This window comes from Quercus suber, unplaced genomic scaffold (genome assembly GCF_002906115.3).
Source record: "Quercus suber isolate HL8 unplaced genomic scaffold, Cork oak 2.0 scaffold_450, whole genome shotgun sequence".
Taxonomy (NCBI): Eukaryota; Viridiplantae; Streptophyta; class Magnoliopsida; order Fagales; family Fagaceae; genus Quercus; species Quercus suber.
The window spans coordinates 371,271-395,223 of record NW_027069901.1 but is presented as its reverse complement, the minus strand read 5'-3'; the positions used below and the strand labels follow the sequence as shown (position 1 = coordinate 395,223).

Here is a 23,953-nt window from a genome sequence, read left to right as displayed (position 1 = left end):
CAACTGAAACAATAGTGTTCTTTTTATTCAAAACATCACAATCAAAAAAAGTAAGACACTTAAAATTATCCATGATAACAGGGATCAAGGATCAACTCTAGGTATAATAACCTAAATCAATAGCTAACCCGCTCTAATACCACTGTATGTTTTTAGACCCCTGTAAACTAAATTGTTTAACCTAATTAATTAACCAAGTGAATACTTAGATTTATTATTCAGATCTAAGTTAAAACAAAACAATCNCAAAACCTTTCTCCTTATCATCCTTTTCTAAGTTTTATTGATTAGAACAATGTAGGAAAATTAGGATAAAAGGGAAGCAACATGAAAAGCAAGACAAATCCTAGGCTTCACCACCTAAGAGCATTTGGTATCACCACCAAACACAGAGAACAAAAGAGGAGACATATTCTCAACTCAGCATAATTTTTTTTTTCAAAATCATCTAATCCTTTTCACCATTACAGGAGTACTAGTTAAATAGGGTTTAGGGATTACACCAATATGGAAAATACCGAATCAAATCCCTTAAAACCCTCAACATTAAAAACCTTATTCAAAATTTAAATTCAAAAAAAAAAAAAAAAATTCACACTAAAAAATAAAACCTTAAATGATTTTGATGCTCCCTGCATCATTTACATTTCAGCCTTGATCAAAAAAGGTTCAGCTTAAAAATATAAAACACAAAAAAGTGCAGAAATTGAAAAACCTTACCTATATAAAACATCCATTTGTTCCTCCTTTGATAGAGCACTCAAATCTTTCTGAACCTCCTCATAAGCTGCTCCTGTGTCATCTAAGGCTTCTTTTCTCTCGTGAGATTTTCTTCTGCCTTTTCTTTTGGCTGACATTTCCTGTACAAGCAGCAATATTGGGCTACGTGTCATTCAAAAGAATTGATAGTCCATATGCCCCTTTCAAAGAAACCAACAATAAAATATGTGTAAGAGACGTACACTGGTAACAAATTGGCGTTATATGTGCAAAGCGAGTGGACAATTTGTAAATAGCTTATTGCTTCATTTTCCTATAGCTTCTGAATTGTGGTGTATGGTATTCGGGTTGTTTGGAGTTTCTTGGGTGATGCTGAAGTCAGTTGTGGATTTTCTAGCCTCTTAGCAAGGTCGTTTTGGTCAACATTGAAATATTGTTATTTGAGGAGCCATTCCTCATTGTTTGATGTGGTGCATTTGGTGGGAGCAGAATGCTCAATGTTTTGAGGACCATAAAAGATATTTGCCTGATATTAAGCTGTTTTTCTTTAAACTTTTTTTGAGTGGATGTTATTTATGGGTTCTCCATTTTCATGTTCATTATCTGATTTTGTTGATCATTGTAAATTTGTAATCTGTGAGATTGGTTGTATTGCTCACTTTGTATATTTCCTGTGTACTTGGGTATTTGTTTCCTATCCATAAAATTCACTTATCAAAAAAGCACAAAAGAGGATAACCCAAGCTTGAAAAATTCATTGTAAAAATTAAAAAACAAAAAAAGACCAAAGGTTTAACCTACTTATCTTTATACTTCCTTTTTAATTAACAAGGAGAGGATATTGAACCCTTACCTCAAGAGTTAATTCACTATCACTCGCATCACTCCCATCTTCATTATTATCATCAAGGCCAAAGTTTTCATTTGATTAAGATTTTTCTTTTTGCCTCTGTAATTTCAAAGCCTTTTCCTTCTCTCTCAAAGGTCCCTCATCATCACTTGATTGTGCCTTCATCAGAAACAAAAAGGTTAGGGAAACTACAAAGACAACCTTGATTTTATATATATATATATGATTGCATTAAGAAAATAGTTTGTGAACAAGAAAGTTTCCATGAAGGCAATAGGCGATTGTCACCAAAAAAAATATATGTTAGATACAGATGGAAAAAAAATTGAGAAGGGTTGTGTAGCAAGATAGGACGCATCGCAAATAATATTCAAATCATTACCTCATGATCAACATTATCAGCACGACAATTTTATTTTCTTTTTTTTCCCACTCCATAGAGATTCTTGTTCTTCCTCGTCTTCTTCATGCACATCATCCTTAACTCCACCAAATTTTGCTTGTAAAAATTTCTGTGACCTAGCAACTACAGGCAATTTGCATAATTAATCATACGAAATGTAACTCCAATTGCTGTAAGGAGCTAAGTGAATAACAATTGAGAGTTTTTCATATAAGAAAATATGTAGAGAATGATTTAAAACCCATCCCCCCAAAAAAGGAGAGATTCTCAACGGAGTCCATGCTCTCATTTCAGCCAAGAAGGGTGTACCAAGTGATGCACCTATTACATACCTAAGGCACTTACAAGTGCCCCATAATAATTCCAAAATATTCTAATACCAATTAGCCAACATGAAAACACCCTAAATTACATTTCAAAGATAAGTAACCCTGGTGTAGGGGAAAAATTGCTGAAATATGCATGTGTAGGAGGTATGATTACTTTTTCTAAATGAATTCATTTACTTATCCAAAAAAAAAAAAAAAAAAAAAAGAAGCTATAGGAATATGTATGAAACACAATGACATAGAGAGATGGGTTGGTTTGCAATAGCATTGACTTACTGGGGGTGTAAGTTGTTGTATTACTCATTTGTTTTGCAATTTGAAGCAGTCAAACTTTTGTTTGATATTCATCATTTACCTCTACATCAAAACTACAGTCCCTTGTATGGCATGATTTCTTAACAAAGTCCCTCCCATTAAGAAGTATACGTGGATGGCGCAGCGAACCAAAAAGGTTCTGGAGTGGGGCTAGTGCTGATATCCCCGGAAAGAATCATCATCAAAAAGTCGTTAAGGCTGGACTTCTCAGTAACAAATAATGAGGCGGAGTATGAAGCCCTATTGATGGGAATGGCTATGGTCCGAAGAATGGGAGGAAAGTCAGTAGAGTTGTTCTCGGACTCAAGGTTAGTCGTGGGTCAAGTACAAGGTGAGTTTGAGGCGAAGGATGAAAGAATGCAGGGATACTTGAGCCGAGTTAGATGTCTGCAAACAGAATTCGACTCTTTCAGTTTGCTGCACATCCCCAGAAATGGTAACGCACATGCTGATTCTTTGGCTATGCTTGCTACCTCCTCGGTGCAAAATTTGCCGAGAGTCATCCTCGTCGAGGACTTGCATGGACCTACAGAGACAAAAAGAGAGGTAATTCAGGTTCACCAAGTCAGGACCGGACTCTACTGGATGGACCCCATAATTAAATTCTTGAGAGAAGATATTCTGCATAAAGAAAGGGCAGAAGCTGACAAAATTCGAAGGAAGGCAACCAGATTCTGGCTATCCGAAGACCAGAAATTATACAAACGCTCTTATTCAGGACCGTACTTATTGTGCGTGCATCTTGAAGTAGCCGAGTCATTACTGGAAGAATTACATGAAGGAATATGTGGGAGTCACACTAGAGGGAGGTCCTTGGCTCATCGAGCCATTACTCAGGGTTATTGGTGGCCAAACATGCAGAGAGAAGTACAAGAGTACGTTAAAAAGTGCGATCAATGTCAACGATTTTCCCTAAACATTCATCAACCAGGGGGAACTCTTAATCCACTATCCAGCCCATGGCCTTTCGCCCAATGGGGCTTAGATATCATGGGACCATTCCCTAAGGCCGCAGGAAACAGGAAGTACCTTCTGGTCGGCACAGACTATTTCACCAAATGGGTCGAAGTTGAACCACTGGCCAACATCAGAAATGTGGATGTACAGAAATTTTTGTGGAAGAGTATTGTCACTCGATTTGGAGTTCCTCATACTCTCATCTCGGACAATGGCCTACAGTTTGATAGCAAAGCATTCAGGAATTATTGTAACGAACTGGGAATCATAAATAGATACTCCACTCCTGCCTATCCCCAGGGTAATGGGCAAGCAGAAGCTGTTAACAAGGTCATAGTAAATGGCTTAAAGAAGAGGCTAGATGATGCGAAGGGCAAATGGGTAGAAGAATTGCCACATGTACTTTGGGCTTACAGAACTACGCCTCGCAGATCTACTGGAGAGACCCCCTTCTCAATGACCTATGGGGCTGAAGCTGTCATACCTTTGGAAACTGGGTTCCCAACGTTGAGAACTGGTTCGTTCAGTCCGACCGGTAACAATGAGCAGCTAGAGAAGAATCTGGACTTGATTGATGAAAGGAGGGAAAATTCAATGGTCCGACTGGCACATTACCAGCAAAAGCTTAGGCAGGGCTATGATGCCAACGTAAAGCTAAGGCCCCTAGAACCTGGTGATTTGGTGCTGCGGAAGGTCATCGGCACTGCAAAGAACCCAGCTTGGAAAAAGTTAGGACCCAATTGGGAAGGGCCATATCGCATAACTTCAGGGGCTGGCATTGGGGCGTATTTCCTAGAAGACTTAGATGGTCATGTAATACCGCGCCCTTGGAATGTAAATAACCTCAAAAGGTACTATTATTAATCGAATCTTTTCTTCAATCAATATGACAATTCTTTATATGAGATGTTCTCTAAGTGTTTAAACTTAAATCCAATCATGCCTGTAGTCCTCGGACCAGATGATTTGGGTTAGTTAACACTTCGTTACCGTTCTCTAAGTGTTTAAACTTAAATCCAATCATGCCTGTAGTCCTCGGACCAGATGATTTGGGTTAGTTAACACTTCGTTACCGTTCTCTAAGTGTTTAAACTTAAATCCAATCATGCCTGTAGTCCTCGGACCAGATGATTTGGGTTAGTTAACACTTCGTAACCGTTCTCTAAGTGTTTAAACTTAAATCCAATCATGTCTGTAGTCCTCGGACCAGATGATTTGGGTTAGTTAACACTTCACTACAGTCTCCTAAGTGTTTAAACTTAAATCCAATCATGCATGTAGTCTTCGGACCAGATGATTTGGGTTAGTTAACACTCCGTTACAGTTCTCTAAGTATTTAAACTTAAATCCAATCATGCCTGTAGTCCTCGGACTAGATGATTTGGGTTAGTTAACATTCTGTTACCGTTCTCTAAGTGTTTAAACTTAAATCCAATCATGCTTGTAGTCCTCGGACCAGATGATTTGGGTTAGTTAACACTCCGTTACCGTTCTCTAAGTGTTTAAACTTAAATCCAATCATGCATGTAGTCCTCAGACCAGATGATTTAGGTTAGTTAACACTCCGTTACCGTTCTCTAAGTGTTTAAACTTAAATCCAATAATGCCTGTAGTCCTCGGGCCAGATGATTTGGGTTAGTTAACACTTCGCTACAGTCTCCTAAGTGTTTTAACTTAAATCCAATCATGCTTGTAGTCCTCGGACCAGATGATTTGGGTTAGTTAACACTCCGTTACAGTTCTCTAAGTGTTTAAACTTAAATCCAATCATGTCTGTAGTCCTTGGACTAGATGATTTGGGTTAGTTAACACTCTGTTACCGTTCTCTAAGTGTTTAAACTTAAATCCAATCATGCCTGTAGTCCTCGGACCAGATGATTTAGGTTAGTTAACACTTCGCTACAGTCTCTTAAGTGTTTTAACTTAAATCCAATCATGCCTATAGTCCTCGGACTAGATGATTTGGGTTAGTTAACACTCCGTTACAGTTCTCTAAGTGTTTAAATTTAAATCCAATCATGCCTGTAGTCCTCGGACCAGATGATTTGGGTTAGTTAACACTCTGTTACCGTTCTCTAAGTGTTTAAACTTAAATCCAATCATGCCTGTAGTTCTCGGACCAGATGATTTGGGTTAGTTAACACTTCGCTACAATCTCCTAAGTGTTTAAACTTAAATCCAATCATGCCTGTAGTCCTTGGACCAGATGATTTGGGTTAGTTAACACTCCGTTACAGTTTTCTAAGTGTTTAAACTTAAATCCAATCATGCCTGTAGTCCTCGAACCAGATGATTTGGGTTAGTTAACACTTCGCTACAGTCTCCTAAGGGTTTTAACTTGAATCCAATCATGTCCTTAGTCCTCGGACCAGATGATATGGGTTAATTATCATTCTTACACAACTCTTATAGGCATTCAAAATTAAGTACATTTATGTTTGTAGTCCTCTGACCAGATAATTTGGGTTAGTCAACACACCCATACAGTTATTATTATTGAGACTTAACTTAAGACCGAGTCATGTTTGAAGTTCTGGAATATGTTTAAATTAACTTTAACTTATGATAAGCTTCCTTAGTCATGTTTATCCCTTTGCATAATCAGTAATTCTTATACAAATTATCCTTCTCAGTGTTGTTTTTGGTTATTTGCATCATCAGCAGGATATGGTGGGTAAACTTACCTACATTACTGTAATTACAAAATATAGTTATTTGCAACCATGATGAATTATAAAATGGGCAACGAAGATACCAGAAATAAAAGGGAGATAGTTTCATTGACCAAAGAAAAATAGTTTACAATCCTTTAAAAATTGAAAAACTAATACAATTACAAAATAAAAACTCCTAATTTTCTAAGTCTTCACTTGAGGGACCAAAGGGTCAACAGCCTGGCTGGACTGAGCAACAGTAGCTTCTAGGGCTTGGTCCTGAGATTCCATTGCGGCTTTCTTCTTTCCCAAGTCCTTGTCCTTGTCCTTGGGAGCCTCAATTGGCTTGCTCTGGTCTTCCGGTTGACCAGACACCTCGGGCACCTCAACTGGCTCGCTCTGATTACCAGGCTGACCAGATTCTTTGGAGGTCTCAAGGTTGGTAGGAGGGACCTGGCCGACAAGGGATTGCTCCGAAGCCCCTCGAAGTTGTGTGGGAGAAGAGGAATCTGATTCTGGGAGTTCTCTGATATCAGGATCGTAGTATATACTCCCAGGTTGCCTCAAGTCAGCATCCGCAGAGATCCCAGCAGCGTCAAGGGCTTTTCCCCAAGTCACATCGCAGTAATCTCGGCAGACCGAGGCAAACCGCTCGGTAAGGCTGTTTTCTGTCTCCTTCACCCCCAGCTTGTAGGCTGCCTGCTTTTCAGCCTCGAGCGCCTCCTTGGCCAGCTGAGCATTCTCCTCAGCCAATCGGGCCTTCTCCCTGGCCTTTTGGAGCTCAGCCCTAAGACCCTTCACCAACTCCCTTTCTGTTGCCAAGTTAACCTCCGCCGCCTTCAGTAATTTACGTTGCTCTTCGGCCTGCTTTTCGGTGCTTTTGAGGCCAGCATCAAGGCTATTCTTCTGGTTGGTCATGTCCTTCAGCTGCTCCGACAGCAGGGAATAGTCCTCCCTCAGGTTGCCCAGAGACTTTTCCACCTCAGATCTAGATAGGGCTGCTGCTTGGGCCTCAAGATAAGACTTCTTGTTCCATTCTTCGGCCACGTAAACTTGCTGTGTAATCTGCGTAACAAGGGTTTTCAGTAAAGAGCAAAGAAAAGGAGTAAGTAAAAGTTAGCACCCTAGTTAAGTGAATTAGTTCACGTACCATGGCTATATCCCTCTTAAGGGATAGGAAGAGCTCCTACTGGTTGAAGTGCCTATAAGACTCCATGTCCCTTGGAAGAAGGAGTGGCTGCTACAAGGCCTCAGCAACATAACCTGCTCTCCCACCATCGTAATTCCTAAGGGAGGTATCCCAAGGGATTGGAGTGCCATCCAACTCCAGCCTTGGGGACTAGATGCGAGGTCCTCGGCGTACCTCAGCCACTTGGACTTCGTCTCGGCTCTCTGTAGACGAAGCCCTCTTGCTCCGGTGATCCTTAGTCACCTTTTGTTGCTTGGTCGCCTTTGGAGGCGCTACCTCCCTCCTTTCATTGTCAGGAAGGGGCCTCTTTTTCGGATCTGGCAGTTTCTTGGCGCCGAGATCCAGAGGAACCTGGGAAGGAACTGGAGGAAGACTCGCAGTTGGTTGGGACGTACCGGTCCCCTTGGGCTTAGCCTTCTTATCTCTATTCTTCATTAGGCTCTTTAAGTCCGCCATTTCTTCTTCTTCTTCCGAAGAGTCCTCGAGAAGAGCAGTTATCAGAATAGGAGGGTGGACACCAGATTGCCTGTCAGTTTCCTCCTCGGCGTCCGAGACCGGTATTACTTGGACCCCTCCTGAAGCCTCTTCTTCAAACTTAAACTTGTCAATTTGCTCGTCAAGCGAAGGGGTCGAGGAAGCAACTCTTTCACATCCTGCTACCGGACCTAGGGGAACCTACTGAATCGACTGGAGGAGCAGTGGCACACCCTGGGGATTTAGATGTGGCACGGGTGTGAGATCGTACGGCGCTAAAAAGCCTTTCCGACCAACGTCTATACATTTGAGACGATAATCTCCTTATGTTATTGCGTTACCAACTGGCTGGAGATCAATGGGTTTTGCCGTATAACCAAGGATAAGGGGAACTGACCGGAGTTGCCCGTCTTCACTTACGAAAATCTCTGATCGCAGCAAGTAGTTAAATACAGTAACGTTCATGAAACTGAGTCGAGGAGAAACGAGCTGTTTATCTGTTAGCATCACAATAAAAAGGAACTTGGTCAGAAACTTGAAAATAATGATACCGAGAGAAGACAAAGTGTTAGAAAACGAAGACCCTAAATCTATTGTCAGATAACCTAGGTCTAGAAGATCCCACCTGGCTCCCCTGGTTGGGTCGGGCAATGAAGACCGTCATGCCACTCGCCCGAGACGATCAAGTAGTCATCCTTCATCCCTTTATTAGACTTGGGAAGGTAGGAGATGAGCCTAACGGCGTCGGAACGGGATTTGAGGTAGTATCCCGCTCCCTTCTGGCTGTGACACTCGTACATATGTACCACGTCACGCCAGGTAAGTCCTAATGCTAGATGAAGGTTCAGAGCATCAATGGCTCCTAGGATCCTAAAGAGATTAGGCGCGCACTGCTTAGGAGAGAGCCTGTGGTTGCGAAGATAGTTTGTGGTGATAGAACCTATAGGAAGAGTCATTCCTCCTTCTATGAACGCTATCATGGGGATTACGGCTTCTCCCTCCTTTCGGTCGGTTAATATCCGCTCCAGAGAGTAATACCTCAAATTTACCCCCCGTGGTATGCCGTAGGTCTCCTTAAACTCATCTATTAGGGCGGGACTATTAACCAGTTCCTCGAATCTACCTATTTTTGGCTAACTACAGAAGGGCGCAAGGCAGTAACCGGCAAATAAGGGTTTGAAAGCTGAGAACACAGGCCGAGAAGAAGATGGAGTGTTAGAAGCGTCGAAACTTACGCAAATTAAATTGAAAAGTGATCTTCGAATTCGCGGAAGGGCTCTTACAGATTTTGGGATGAACTAGGATTGATGATCGAATGAACTCGGTGGTTTCGAGTGCTTGAGTTTACTGGGTGGTCTGAGAATTTGTGAAGTAAAGAAGAAATAACCTCATCTGAGGCTTTATATAGGAGGACAGATGAAAAGACAAGAGTCATCCCGCTCAAACTTTGAGGAAGAATCACATCCGTTGGATTAGTAGCCCATCGTTGGATACAAGGGACAAAACGCCGCCTGGAGTAATTAATAACGCTTTCGAAATACGGAAATGGCAGCAGCAATGATGAAGCGCTTGCATCTATGCCCACACACGTGTAAGTCCAAATATTTGTGTGCCTTTTCAAGTTTTGATTTCGTGGCAAGTAAAAATCCTACTTTTTCTCCTCGGATGTGAGGGAAAAACTAAAATTTTGAGGGGCTATTGTGGGGGGTGAAAGCCCAACTTCATATATTGGGCCTGGTGCCCTATTTGGAGACTACTGTGAGTCCGAAGAGAAGAAAATGTTCGAGAAGAAGTCCATGGGGAAGAAGTATACCTGGAAACAAATGAAAGTGTAGTCCGAAGAAAAGATCATTGGTCCGAAGAGTCCATTCTCCTCTGATATAAAGAGTTTTGGTCAAACAGATGTCTGGGAGAAACAAATAACCCTCCTAACAATTCTAATGATAAGGATGGACTTCAAGCACGCATGAAGATGATAGGAGCGGAGAAATATCTAGGAGACAAACTTCAACCACCGCATTAAATGTATTGCAGCTGCTTTTTTGGTCGCATTAATGTGGAGAAGACCCCTGAACAGTATAACCTCAGCTACCACCACTCACACAGAGAGTTAAAGAAGATACCTGATGGGACACGTACTCAAATGGATGCTTAGATGAAGAACAAGTGGACGATGAAGATGATGGGAATGTATGCTATATAAAGTGAGGAGGCCTTTAATAGCAGAGGAAGGAGGGGAGGAGAAAAAAAAAACAAAGAGAGAGAGAAGAAGAAAACAACTTTACTATAGGTCTAAGAATTGTAACCTACTTTCATTCAATAAAACACCTCCTCGGACGTTCATGTGTTCATTTGTTCAAGTATGATTGCATGTTAGTTCACACGTAATCACCATAGCTTATTACTGCGTCATTTACTACTAGCCCAGCTCTTTCACCCACTCTCTACAAATTTATTGTTCAGGATTCATTGGGCTCATAATCCGAACCTACTGGGCTTGGGCTACAAATTTTGACCCTACAACTATCTATTGTAGTGTTTTAATATACTTTTTCTTACCTATAAAAAAATAAATTAAAAAACAAGTACATCATAAAAAATAAATTTTTTTTTTTTTGATAATAACGAAATATCATTAATCAAAAGATGCAGGTACACTAGGAGTGTACATGGATAGGAGTACATTAAGATTTTAAATTACAATGGTCAAGCATAATAAAAAGATTAAACAAGAAAAATAAGAAAAAACAGAACAAAGAGTGGAGAAGGAGAGATTTAATCTCAAGAATCGCACATCATAAAATAATTACCTTGATAAGTAATAAATTTCATTAAAATTAGTGCAAATAAGGAGCATAACCTTAGTATACAGGATGTATGTAAGAGAAACACCCTTTAAAAAAAGTCTGGACAAAATGGGCTTTTGCCCTTTTCGGGCAAATTAATTAGCTTTATACCCGTTTTCTCAAATTAAGTAGGGAAATGCCTCTCTTTTAAAACTTAATTTATGATAAATCAAGTTAAATTTTTTTTTGAAGCCCTAAAGTGGTGTTTTAATGAGCCTATAGTGACGTTTTTAAGACCTATAGTAATGTTTTTTAACTCAACTTTAATGAAATCAAGTTATAGGCACCTATACTGTAAGGTTGAATTTAATCAATCATCTAATTGGATTTATTCCGTGACCAATTTGCTTGTAATTTAGCACTTAGTAACCCTGTATTTAGGTGGGAAAATTGTAAGGGTAGTGTGTGAGAAGATGTGAAGAAAAGCTCAAGAGTGTGCAAGAAAAACAGAGTCTCGTGGCTAGGGCTCGCGGGTGGATCGCGACTGGCAAGCCGCGAAAGGCAGGCACGTGAGAGGCACACTGGGAAGCTGAAGGGTCGCGCCAGCTGTCACGCTACAGGACAAAAGTTCCAGGCTGTCCAGGCCGTTACGTCGCGACTGGAACTCGCGACTTGGACAAGCCGCGAGGTCAAGCCGCGAGTAAACCCTGTTTGGCAAAAACTGACGTTTTGCATTCCCTTCTCACCCTACTATATATACACCCTTATACCCACTAAATTGTGAGATCTTCCAGAGAGAATTTTGTGAGAGAAACCCTAGAGAAAAACAAGATTGCCTCATCCCCAATCTTTACCTTAGAGACTCTTCAAATTCTTCTACTCTCTTCCTCTCCATTGTCATACCCTTGAGAGGCCTTTTACCAAATCCTTATCTCACCACACCCACGTCTGTGAGAAGGTTCATTTGGTGTTTTGGGAAGCAGTTTGGGAAGGAACCAATACACATTGGTTGATGCTATGGTCAAGTAGCGGAATCCGGGAAGTTAGAGAAGAAATAGGTTTGGCGTAACCTCGTTGGAGCAAGAAGCTTGGAGGGCTTAGGTACTTGGGTAGATTAGGCTTGGAGGGTTTTCTGCTGTTCATGTATCCCAACTATATTTTTTAGTGGATTTTATCACCGCTTGGAGGGCGGCGGAGAGGTTTTATGCCGAGGACTTCGGTTTCCTCTTCGATAACACATCCGTGTGTTTGCATCTTCTTTCCCTCTATCTTTGCCTTATATTTACTGCTGTGGATGTGTTTATATTTGGCTTAGATTGTTCTATCAATTCTGTTATAAGCTTGTTATCATATTCCGCACATTAATTGTTTGATATAAAGCTTGAATTGGTATTCTTGTTATTTGGGGTCTAAACGTTCAAAGGTGTTTTATACCCTTTTTGAACTATCATATACCTATAACTTGATTTCATTGAGGTTGAGTTAAAAAAAAACGTCACTATAGGTCTTAAAAAACGTTACTATAGGCTCTTTAAAACGCTACTATAGGGCCTAACTTGATTTATCATAAATCGAGTTTTAAAAGCAGGGCATTTCCATACTTAATTTGGGAAAGGAGGTATAAAACTAATTAATTTGCCTGAAAATGGCAAAAGCCCATTTTGTCCAAAAAAATCTAATATTAAGATAAACCAAGAAGAAGTTTCATACAAACTACTTATGTTTCTAGCAGAAAGTTCTAACCTAAAACTGTCGAACACCCAATGTTGTCAATTACAATAATCCATTTCAACAAAAGAGACTTCATCTCGTGCTAATCTATAAGTCTAGTAAATCATCAGAAATGGCAATAACATTAATCCACATATAAGAATTTCGAAGAATCTATCATAAAAGAGCAAATATCGGCATCCGTTGCAAACAATCATTATGCTAATCTAGGCTAAAGTGTTATAGGTTCAATCAATTTCATTTCAAGAAATAAATAAATCGTCAACAATAAACAAATAGCTAACAATCAGCTTTTGAAGCTGCCATACACCTCTCAAAGCCATTTCACCTCAAAACCTATACAACAACATAACCAATAAATTCAATATAATTATCTCATCATTGAAAAAAAAAAAAACATTTTTTGTTTTTTTGAGAATTTAAACTATAACATAGTTTTTTGTTATCATCATAATCATAATATTTCTTTTCTATTGCTTCTAATACAAAAATCAAGTGTTAAACTAAGAAGTCCAAGTGCTTCATACCAAAACCTCATACCTAGTTTTTTAAAATTACTATTCTTTAGTATAAATATTCAAAATCAAAATTTTTAGAGGATTTTAACGGTTTTTTTTGGGGGGTGGGGGGGAAGGGAACTATCAACTCTGTTTGGATGCCGAGAAAAGAAAAGAAAAGAAAGTTTGAAAATGTTCTTTTTTTTCTTTGGCTATTTTTTGTTTAGATAAGTTGAAAAAACTCAAATGAAATGTGAAAGGGAACTAAGAGCAACCACACCAGTTCGTGCAAATTTTCTGTCTATTTTGCAAGAAAAAACCTACTTCTTCTATTTTACACATCTACTTTTACAAAACACCCACATCAGTTTATCTATTCTACACATTTATTCAATAAAATATTCATTATTTTTACATTTTTTATTATTTCCTTCCCTCTGGAACAAACTCACAAACTCGTCTTCTCCGTCGAGCCACACCCACACCCATCCCACACCTAGCCAGCCACTGTCTTCTCCGTCGAGCTGCAGACCCAACACAAACCCAAAATCACCCACACCCAGCCACCAGCCACCATCAACGATCAAATAAAACAAACCCGTCGAAATCACCGGCGTTCACTAAGTCAAGGCCTTGGATTGCCAGATCATTGTCCGCCGAGAAAGCCGGTCGTTTTCATGTGATTTGGAGATGAGAAAGGCTGATCGGAATCATGATTCGTCAGAATCACCACTATATTTGATCGGAGAGGCTGATCGGATTGTTGGATTGAAGAGGCTGATCGGCTTTGAGAGAGAGTTGATTGGTGAAAGTGAGGTGAGAAAGGAAATGAGAAAAAGAGAGTGAGGTGAGTCAGAGGTAGAGAGATGAGAGAGAAAAAATGTACTGTTTGTTTTTTTGTTTTTTTGAGAAAGAAAATGTACTATTTTTAAACTTTGAATTTGGCAAAAAAAAGGTGGCCGTGTAGTGTTTTTTGGATAGAACTTGGGATTTAAAAAAAAAAGTTTAATCCAAAATTTTTAAGCGTGTAGTTTTTATTTTTTATTTTTTTTATAAACTTTTAAATGTGTAGTTATCTACAAATTTATACCCTTTTTATACATTGAATTTGGAAAAAACATGGATGCACATCTAGAGCTTTTCCTTAACAATAAAACAAAAAACAAAAACAACAAAAATTTGGGTCTTTTACCGTAAAAGAAAAAAAAAAATGGTAGTTGCTAAATTGTAAATATAAGCTTTTTTTTTAACTTTTTTTTTTTTAATGGATGTGTAGTACATGGCTGAATTTTAGGATTAAATACAACTTGATAACTGTCATAAATAAAAGAACAACAACAACACCACTAAAAAAAAAAGAAAAAAAGTGGTGCAAATCTGGAGCATTTCCTTAACCAAAAAAAAAAAAAAAAAAATAAAAAAAAAACAACTACAACAACACCAAAAAAAAAAAAAAAAAAAGTCAGCCTTCTAATGTAAAATTAGCCTCTGAGCTCTTCTATTTTTTTTGGTAAAAGTTAATAATTTGCATTATTTATAAATTAGAATTACTACATTTTCCAATTACAAAAAAACTTTGGGATGCGAGGAGTGTTATTGGCGGAGAAAAGTTAATAATTTTAGTATTTGGTACAAATGCATAACACTTATCACACCCATAGGTATTTTTGTAATTGAAAAATGTAATAATTCTAATTTATAATTGATGCAAATTATTAACTTTTACCAAAAAATAAAAAAGCATCACGTTTGTGATCAAAGGTTAGTTATATATACTAGTCTCTGAGCACGCACGTGAGCGCGTGCTCAGATGCTCTTCTATTTTTTGGTAAAAGTTAATAATTTGCATCCATTATAAATTGGGATTACTACATTTTTCAATTACAAAAATACCTAAGAGTGTGATGAGTGTTATGCATGGAGAAATGTTAATAATTTTAATATTTAGTAAAAACACATAACACTCATCACACCTCTAGGTATTTTTGTGATTGAAAAATGTAGTAATCCTAATTTATAATGGATGCAAATGATTAACTTTTACCAAAGAATAGAAGAGCCCCTGAGCACGTGCGTGAGCGCGTGCTCAGAGGCTAGTTTTATAAGTTCTTTGAGTAGGAGGCTATTAGTGCAGTGACTGAATACATGACTACTCTAGTATCAATTGTTGACTTGGATGTTAATAAAAACTTCTTTGTTTAAATAACTTTTGACTATATTTGATTTTCCTAAATTATGATTTTTAATTAAATAGTTTAATTTTTTTAATAAAAAGTAGTATATGGTTAAGAGTTTTGTAATTTAGTGGCATGACTTCCCTTTACATTATAAGAAGATTTAATGTTCAAACTTCAAATCCTTTGACCAAAAAGTTGTTATTATTGAATTAAAAAAATAAAGAAACTAAAAGTAGCGCATTACAATTCCAACAATTACGTGTTTAAGACACATTCTCAAAAAAAAAAAAGAAGACACACTCTTTAACATTTTGAATTAAATAAAAACAACATGAATATTTCCATATCAACATATATTAAATACAATTATATCTTAAAGTTTGTTTTTAAAAAATTATAAACTAATAAATCTGATTCAAATCACGAATAGATCAAGTGAAAGTGTAATTGACACCCCTCCAAGTCAATTTGTAGAAATATTATTCAACCTATTACATGATGAGTAGCTGTTCATCATATGATTTAAATAACTAATGTAATGTAAGCATTAAATATATCATGATTTTGTTTTTAGGAAACAATGCAGCATGACTATTATTTGATAGCTAATAAATCAGTAACACGAAGTTAAAAGGATAAATATATTATCACATGAATCATTGCATATAGCATTCACATAAGATGTAAGATAAATTGCAATGAATATGGAGTGAATTTAAAAGATGAGAGACTAAAGTACCTTCTTTGGAGCTGCCTGTCGTTGGACCTAGAAGAAAATGGTGTTTCCGTTCTCCCCGGGTGAAAATTTTTCTTTAGAATCGTAGCCTTTAAGGTTTAGACTTCAGAGGATAATAATTTTCTGTGTTAGTAAATATCAGATCAAAACGCGAAACATAATTCAACAACGTAAAATGAGGAGAAAAAAATACCAACCGTTCATATGAGGATTCTCTCAATGAATTGTCTGGTTAAATTCTTTTGCATTTACTTCAACTTCACCATCTCATCGCTATATAGAAAATAAAGAATCAATTGTGTTAGAATATAGTTGCAAAATACAAAATAAAATGCAAAGGAAAAAAAATGCCAACCGTTCATGAGGATTCTGTAAACAATTATATGCCAATTTTGAAAAAGAAAAATGATACTTGGGGGAAGTTATCTTTAAAGATAAAATTATAAAGTTATAAATAAATTTGCTTCTAAATAATAGGCTAACTTTTAGGAGAAAAACCCAAAACGTGGGTTTTTCTTCTTCTTCTTCTTTTCTTTAAAAATAAAATTATAGAATCATGGAGATAAATACTTCAAAATACTAATAGACAGTTCCCAAAAAAATAAAAAAAATAGTAATAGGCTAACTTTTAGGGGGAGTTGGAAATACCTAAAACGTGTGTTTATTTAAAATATTAAAAAAAAATTGAAAAACCGTGATAGTCTATCATAGCATAGGATTCTAAAATCCTAAAATTTAGGATTTTTTTTTTTTGAAATTGTAAAAAAGAAAAAAAAATTTGATGTTCAGTTTGAATTTGAAAACTAAAAATGAGTGGTCCTATTATATAGGCAATGTTTTTGCAAGAGTTAAAAAACATAGTTTTACCAAATTATCCTTTAGTTTTACCTCTACTTAAACCTAAGGAAATAGGAGTATTTTGGAATAAAAACAAAATCTGGGCCAAACAGGTGCAACTTCTTAAATAGTAGTATAGATAATTATTTCGATATTTTTGTTATTTGGTATTGGTTTTTACCCGGCCTGATACGGGAGATTAGGCCCATTAGGAAGGAGTAGCCTGGTACGTGATATCGGTTTGGAACTTAGAAGCCCGTTTGGCAGCTGAGCTTGTAGAAATGTCTAGGCACCTATGCTCTGTGTACGGAGTCTACGGACCATGGAGTAAGTGAGTAACATGTTATATGCTCCTAATATAGAAATGTAGACTGTTGCAATTAATTTGTTCAATCAAAGTTCTGCTTCTCAAAAAAAAAAAACTCTGCTTTTCCCATAAAAAAATATAATAAAAATAAAAAAAAGTTATACTTTTATAATAGGGTTTTACTATGGCATATTAGGAAAACATTTAAGGAATTTTTTTATGGAAAAATGAGAAAGTAATTAACTTTTTTTACAGCTTTTTCAAATCTCTATAAACAGTTTCCAAAAATAGATAATTAATTGAACCCTTTATAATAAAAGAAAGTTTTTTTATTCACCACGGAAACTAGAAATTTATTCAAATTGAGCACAGATCGGATCAGGTGGGAATTAGAGCCCATTCTCAACTCGACCAAAGAATATCAAGTTGGGAGCTTAGCACCCAAATCAACTCAAAATTTTGGGTTGGCTTGCCCATAGGGATTATTTGGGTGAACCAATAGATTCATTGAGTCTTGGGTTTTTTTTTTCAAGGTTGTATTTTTTGGGTTGTTTTGGGCTTTGGGCCTCTCTTTTTTCCCAGGTTGTTTTGGGTTTTTGTTGGACTGCTTTGGGCTCTCTCACTCTCACTCTTTCTCTCTGTTTACATTTTAGATTTGTTTGAGACTAAAAGTGATTACTTTAAATTTGGGTAAAATATTATTTTCGTCCTTAAAATTTTATAGAAGTTTATTTTTTTTGTCCTTAAACTATCAAAAGTTCACTTTTCGTTCTTAAACTTTGAAAACCATTTTACTTTTGGTTCTTTTGTCATTGTCATATGTGGCTTAGTAGAGTGCTAATGTGGAATCTGACTTGGACATAATTAATTTATTTTTAAAATTAAAAACAAGTGGCGCACGATAATTGGCACATGTGGATCAAAAATTTCAACGAGACAAATTTGCCCCTCACACCCACATAACCCGTTCAAATAGGCCAGGCTTAAGTATCCCCCGAGCTGAAGGAAACCCCAACGCCATAGTCATATGGCCTCAAACGAACTTTTGGATTTTTCTTGGGTTGCTTTGGCCTCTCTCTCTCTCTCTCTCTCTCTCTCTGTTTACATTTTAAAGGTTTGTTTGAGATTAAAAGCTATTACTTTAAATTTTAAAGAATAAAAGTGAATTGTAAGTCTATGAAGGAATAAAAGTGACAATTATATATTCATGGCAAAAACTTGCTTTTACATGCATGTGTAGGTGTGTGCATCATTTTTATTTTTCACTCATTTCTTATATCAATAATTTGATCTTTACTCTTGATACTTCTAATCATTACAAGAATGATAAGACAAAGGTGACGAACAAAACAAGACAAGTTGGGGCGATTTTTAAAACATGATTGTTAGGGAGGATTAAAGTTTTTTTTTTTCAACACAAACTTGGTGGCTAGGATAGCTAATGAGTCCGCAAGCTTGTTCTCATTCCTGTTAACCAACCACCTTGTATTCTATGGAGGTAAAGTGTTTCATAATTCTCTAAACCGCAGCTCTATAAGCAACCAGACTAGGATTCTTTACTCCATACACTCCTTCAACTTGCTTTATTACCAACTTAGAATCACCAAATATCTTCAACCTTTTTATGCCTAATCTTTTGGCGGCTTTCAGCCCTACTAACAAGGCTTCATACTTTGCTTCATTATTAGAGCAAGGAAAACGTAACTTATAAGCAAACATATGTTCCTCTCCTGGTGACCTTAATACCACTCCTATTCCCCTCCTAAAATGTAGACGAGCCATCGAAATACATTGGCCACTCTTGCTCCTCTGTCACCAAAACTTCCTGTTGGGGAGGTGAAAAATCACTTGTCCCAGGGAAGTTAGCCAACAAATCAGCTACTGCCTGGCCTTTAATGTCGGCTGGCCTTATGCATTCGATATTAAGGCATGATGTCAGAATGGCCCACTACGCCATTCTCCCTGACAATTGAGGGTGGGTTAAGAGATACTTCACAGGATTGCTCTTGGTCACCAACTGCACATGATGCCCTAAAAAGTAATGATTGAACTTTGATACAGCAAAGGCTAAAGACAAACATACTTTCTTAGCAGTTGAATACCTCAACTCTGGTCCCTTCATAAGCCTACTAATATAGTACACTGGCTACTCTATCCCTTCCTGATCCTGAGCTAATAATGCTCCCAAGGAGTGCTCTATGTTGGCTATCTACAACAGCAGGGGTTTACCAAGTAGAGGGGCCACCATTGTGTGAGGATCTGCTAATATCATCTGAATTTTCTTTGAATGCTTTTTGACATTGATCACACCATATGAAAGTCACTTCCTTCTTAGTTTGCTCCATAAAAGGCTTTAAAATCTCAGCTAGCCCTGGATTGAATCTTCTTAAATAAGAAACTTTTCCCACAAAACTTCTCAACTCCTTCAGAGTTGTAGGGGGACTAATGGCAGTTATTGCCTCGGCCTTTGTGGGGTCCAAATCAATCCCTCTGTGATGAACAAGAAATCTCAAGAACTTCCCTGAAGATATCCCAAAGGCACACTTGGAAGGATTCATCTTCAAGTTGTGCTCCCTGCATCTTTCAAAGACTTGCCTCAAGTGTAATAAATGCTCAAAAGGGTTCTTTGCCTTCACCACAAGATCATCAACATAATCGTCCATTTGCTTTGGAAGCATATCACCGAATATCAAAGTCATGGTTTTTTGGTAAGTAGAACCTGCATTCTTTAACTCAAAATGCATCACTTTATAGAAGTAGTTCCCAAAAGGTGTCCTAAAGGTAGTTTTTGGGGCATTTGTTGGGTCCATAAAGATTTGATTATACCCACTATAGCCATCCATAAAGGAGAAACGTTCATGACCAACTGCTGCATCTACCAGAATATCAACATTAGGAAGTGGGAATTCATCCTTTGGATAAACTTTTTTGAGATCCCAAAAATCTACATAGATTCTTATCTGACCGCCTTTCTTTTTCATAGGAACTATGTTGGCTAACCAACTTGGGCATTCAATCTTTTCAATGAATCCTGTCTTTAAAAACTTTTTCACTTCAACCTTTATCTTTTCCTTTACATCCAAACGGTATTTCCTTGGTGGTTGCTTCACAAGCTTAGCATTAGGATCTACCTTTAACTTGTGCATTACCAGGCTTGGACTCAGACCTGGCATTTCTTGGTAAATCCAACAAAAAATCCTTGTATTCCTTCAACAAGGCTATTAGCTTTCTTCTTTCTTCTTTAGACAAAACTCTTGTTGATTTTCACCAATCTTTCACCTTCTTCTCCATCATTTAGATTGATGTTAAAAAGTTCTTCTTGCACATTCTTAACAACGTCGTTCAACTATTCAGGAGCTTCTTTCACAGGCTCCTCAGCTACATGAACATTTTTTGGCTGTTATATCAGATTAAGGGAATTAGGCTCGCCATCTTCCTCATCCCCTTCCTTTAACTGTCAGAACTCATATACCACCCAGCCATAAGGCCGGGTGATTCTTCTTATCTTGGAAGGCCTTTCTGACTCTACAACTTCACCATTATCTTCTTCCTCTACTTGCAAAGCAATAGAATTAAATTGAAGAATTCTATTTTCACCCTTATGCTCATACTCTTGATATAAAGCTGCCTCAACAAAATGAAGCTCTGCTCCATCAAAAGGCATCTTAGTGGCCTCAATAACCATTTGCCTGTTCCTCCAAATGGCCTTCACACATTGATGATATGAGGAAGCCACAGCTTTATATGCCTTCAGCCATGGACGGCCTAAAATGATGTGATAGGATGTACTCCACTCCATGCATGAGAGTGGGTGCCCGAATTGGCCCAACCCTAAGGTCCAAAGACACATGCCTTAGGGTACTCTACTGTAAGGCTTCTATTCCTACTACCTATGGTGGCTTTGGAATGATTCTTTCTCTCGGAATACCCAAGGCATTAAATGTTGGGAGAGGCAGAATATTGGTGGATGCATCAGTGTCTATCAAGGCCCTTTTGATTTGAGATGCTCCCAAAAAGGCAGTGAGATATAAAGGTCTGTCGCCATCAACAACTCGGTTGGCTAGATCTTTACCAAAAAATGTGACTGAATCCTTTGCTTCTTGGTATGCCACTTGCATCAAACTTCCTTCAATAGCGGCCACTTCATGATTCATTTCCATCACCTTGGTCAAAGCTTGGGCTGCCTCTCTTCTAGCCATTGGCCTAAGACCTATTCCTTTAAGAAAGGAATGTATCTTATCTTCCTACTGAATTCTTGTTATCATTTCTTCATCTACCAAAGGTGGAGGTGTTGAGCTGCTGCTAGCCATGTTCTCTGCTTCTTCTTCCATGGGATCCTCACGACCCATGAAGAAAGTCATTGCCACCTTTGGTCTACACATCCTTAGGTCAGCCATCTTCCTAGCTTTGATAACTAGATATCCCTTGGCTACCCTATCATGGAAAATAGTTCTCAAAACATAGCAATCCATGGTATGGTGATCACATTTCTTGTGGTACCTATAATAAAGTGGACTTCACTTTTCCTCTTCTATGGGTTCATGTTTGCATTCGGGCAACACCACTACACCATCCTTCAACCAAGCTTCTAGGATGCTACACAACTCCTCAGTAGACATGGTAAAAGGAGGAAGAATACTACCTCTCTCCCTCTTTTTACCTTTGACTACTTTCTTAGGTTCCTCTACCACAGCAACTTCCACCTTCTTGCTTTTTCTCCTCTAGGGCTGTCTAGGCATACTCATAGCTTGTGAAGTCGAACTTTTTGAAGACTTCCTTACAGACATACGTGTTCTTCTTACAGCCTCTACAAGCCTTATAAAACTAGAAAGCTGCAAGTTTTCGAGATAAGGCCGATATTCATACAATATATCTGCAATACAAACATTCACCAACCTTTCCTCTTCCATAGGATCATAGCATAACAAATAAAAGTCTCTGAACCTGTGAATATACTCCAACAACCCTTCAGACTATTGACACCCCATTTTGCAATCCGCATTTAATCTCACATGCAGAGTAAAAGGGTAATTTCATCTTGAAAATATGCATCTTGATTTTAGTCACTAGATCCTTAATCTCATTTCACCAAAATGATCTTGATATTATAAAGATCAAATCGACTGGTCATAAGCCCTAATCGGACCATCAAATTGAAAGTTATCATCAAATCAAGTTATCATCAAATCAAGTTTTAATGGCCGAAATGCACTATCACTAATTGAGTTCGACTATATGTGATTATGAACAATTGATTCCAATTGGTTATAATTATAATCAATTTGGGATTAATGATGTGTCATAATTTGATTGGTTAGAACTACATTTTATGATGAGATTGCATACACCTAATTAATTAGATAGATAAATATTAATTATTCAATGAGTAATTTGTGCAATTATCTTTTAATTAGGGTAAATTTGGAACTAATTAAGTCTGATATGGGAGTGATTGGAGTCATTTAATGTTAATTGAGAGCTAATTTGGGACCTATTAATGTTAATTGTGTTGAAATCATTTTCTAACAAATGATCTTTGCTCACCATTTCATTTATATCTCTCCGAATATTTTGAATCTGTGAATGAGGTTAATTTTTCCAAAAACTAGACATCCGGGGCTTCAATTTGAGCATAAGAATGAGACAATTCTAATTAGAATTGAGGAAAATATGATTTTTTTTTTTTTTTAGTTGGCTCTATAGGCTGTTACAGTAGTTACGAGAAAACCGAATTTTGGCTTGCTCCTCACTCCCACTAATCTCTATATTTAATGCACTAGATTTCCCCCAAGGCTAAAATGAGGTTTAGGTTCATGATTCTTTGTCAACCCTCATTAAATGGCATTCATTTCATATTTTCTCCACCACTACTATATAAACCCCCAATTTCCATCATTCCAAGACACAAAAACTCTCTCTCTTCCCTTCTCTTGAATTCTAATGAAGTTGAATAGTTTTGTCATATCTTGGTCTTCTTGAGACTCAAGGTATTGAGTGAGACTCACTCTTCCTCTCCTAACTATTCTTTTCCTTCACCCTTAGGATCTCTACCAAGAGTCTCCTCCTCCACTATATGGATCTTGCATGAAGGTATAATCCCTTTCCCTAACTTGTTTTTTATGTTGCCATGATGATAATTTAGGATTAAAGAATGATAGTAACTATTCAAATTCTTTTGAGTATGTTCGAATGTTCTTAAATGTTCTTATGTGTTCTTCACATGTTCATGCATAACACTAGTTTTAATTTTAAATCCACATCAAAAATATGAAAAACATGTTTGTTTCATAATTCTTTCAAATCATTGAATCTAGGATATCACAATCCACACAGATTCACTAATTTATTTTTCAATCCAAATGAAATGCTTAATAAATTGAATTAGGGTTTATCACATGCACACACTTTAAATTCAACATGCAAATTGATTGATAATATATTGAATGATGTGATATGAATGTTAGCTACCACAGTCTAGAAGACCGGTTTCACCGGGTAAGATGGGTGCTTAACACCTTCCCACCTTGTAACATAGCCTCCGAACTTAGATCAAGGGTTGATAAACCAATGTTTATCCTTGTAATTTCAATTTCTAGATTGTAACTAGAAAACAAAGTTATGTACTTTATCTTAGAGTGTATCTAGGACCAAAGCCATGTAATTTTCCTATGATTAATGTAAATTCAATTGAAAATTAATAAAATGAGGAATTTTTCAATTTTGGTTTTCTTATTTATCTCGATAATTAAATAAGTGGCGACTCTATTGTAAAACCCTTAATCTAAAGGGGAAAATATAACTAATCGAACCTCTATTTTGAGAGGTAATAACATGATTCCACACATTCACGTGGGTTTAGCTCAACATCATAAAAAAAGGGGCTGGGGGTGCGATCTCTCACCTAGACACCCTTTGCTTTTCGTGCTGCAGATCTGATAGCGTGAGTTTTTCTTCCAAAGCAAAGAACTTTTTCATGAACTGCGTTGCCAAG

General features: G+C 37.4%; 1 long non-coding RNA gene across 1 annotated transcript; it reads right to left on the bottom strand.

Moving 5' to 3' along the window:
* Positions 1–657: 657 nt before the first annotated feature.
* On the bottom strand, positions 658–15,894 carry LOC136062758 (uncharacterized). Its single transcript, XR_010624478.1, has 4 exons — positions 15,822–15,894; positions 1,953–2,096; positions 1,574–1,729; positions 658–860 (listed from the first exon to the last, which is right to left on the bottom strand). It is a non-coding gene; the product is annotated as an uncharacterized LOC136062758 (long non-coding RNA).
* Between the last annotated feature and the right edge of the window lie 8,059 nt (positions 15,895–23,953).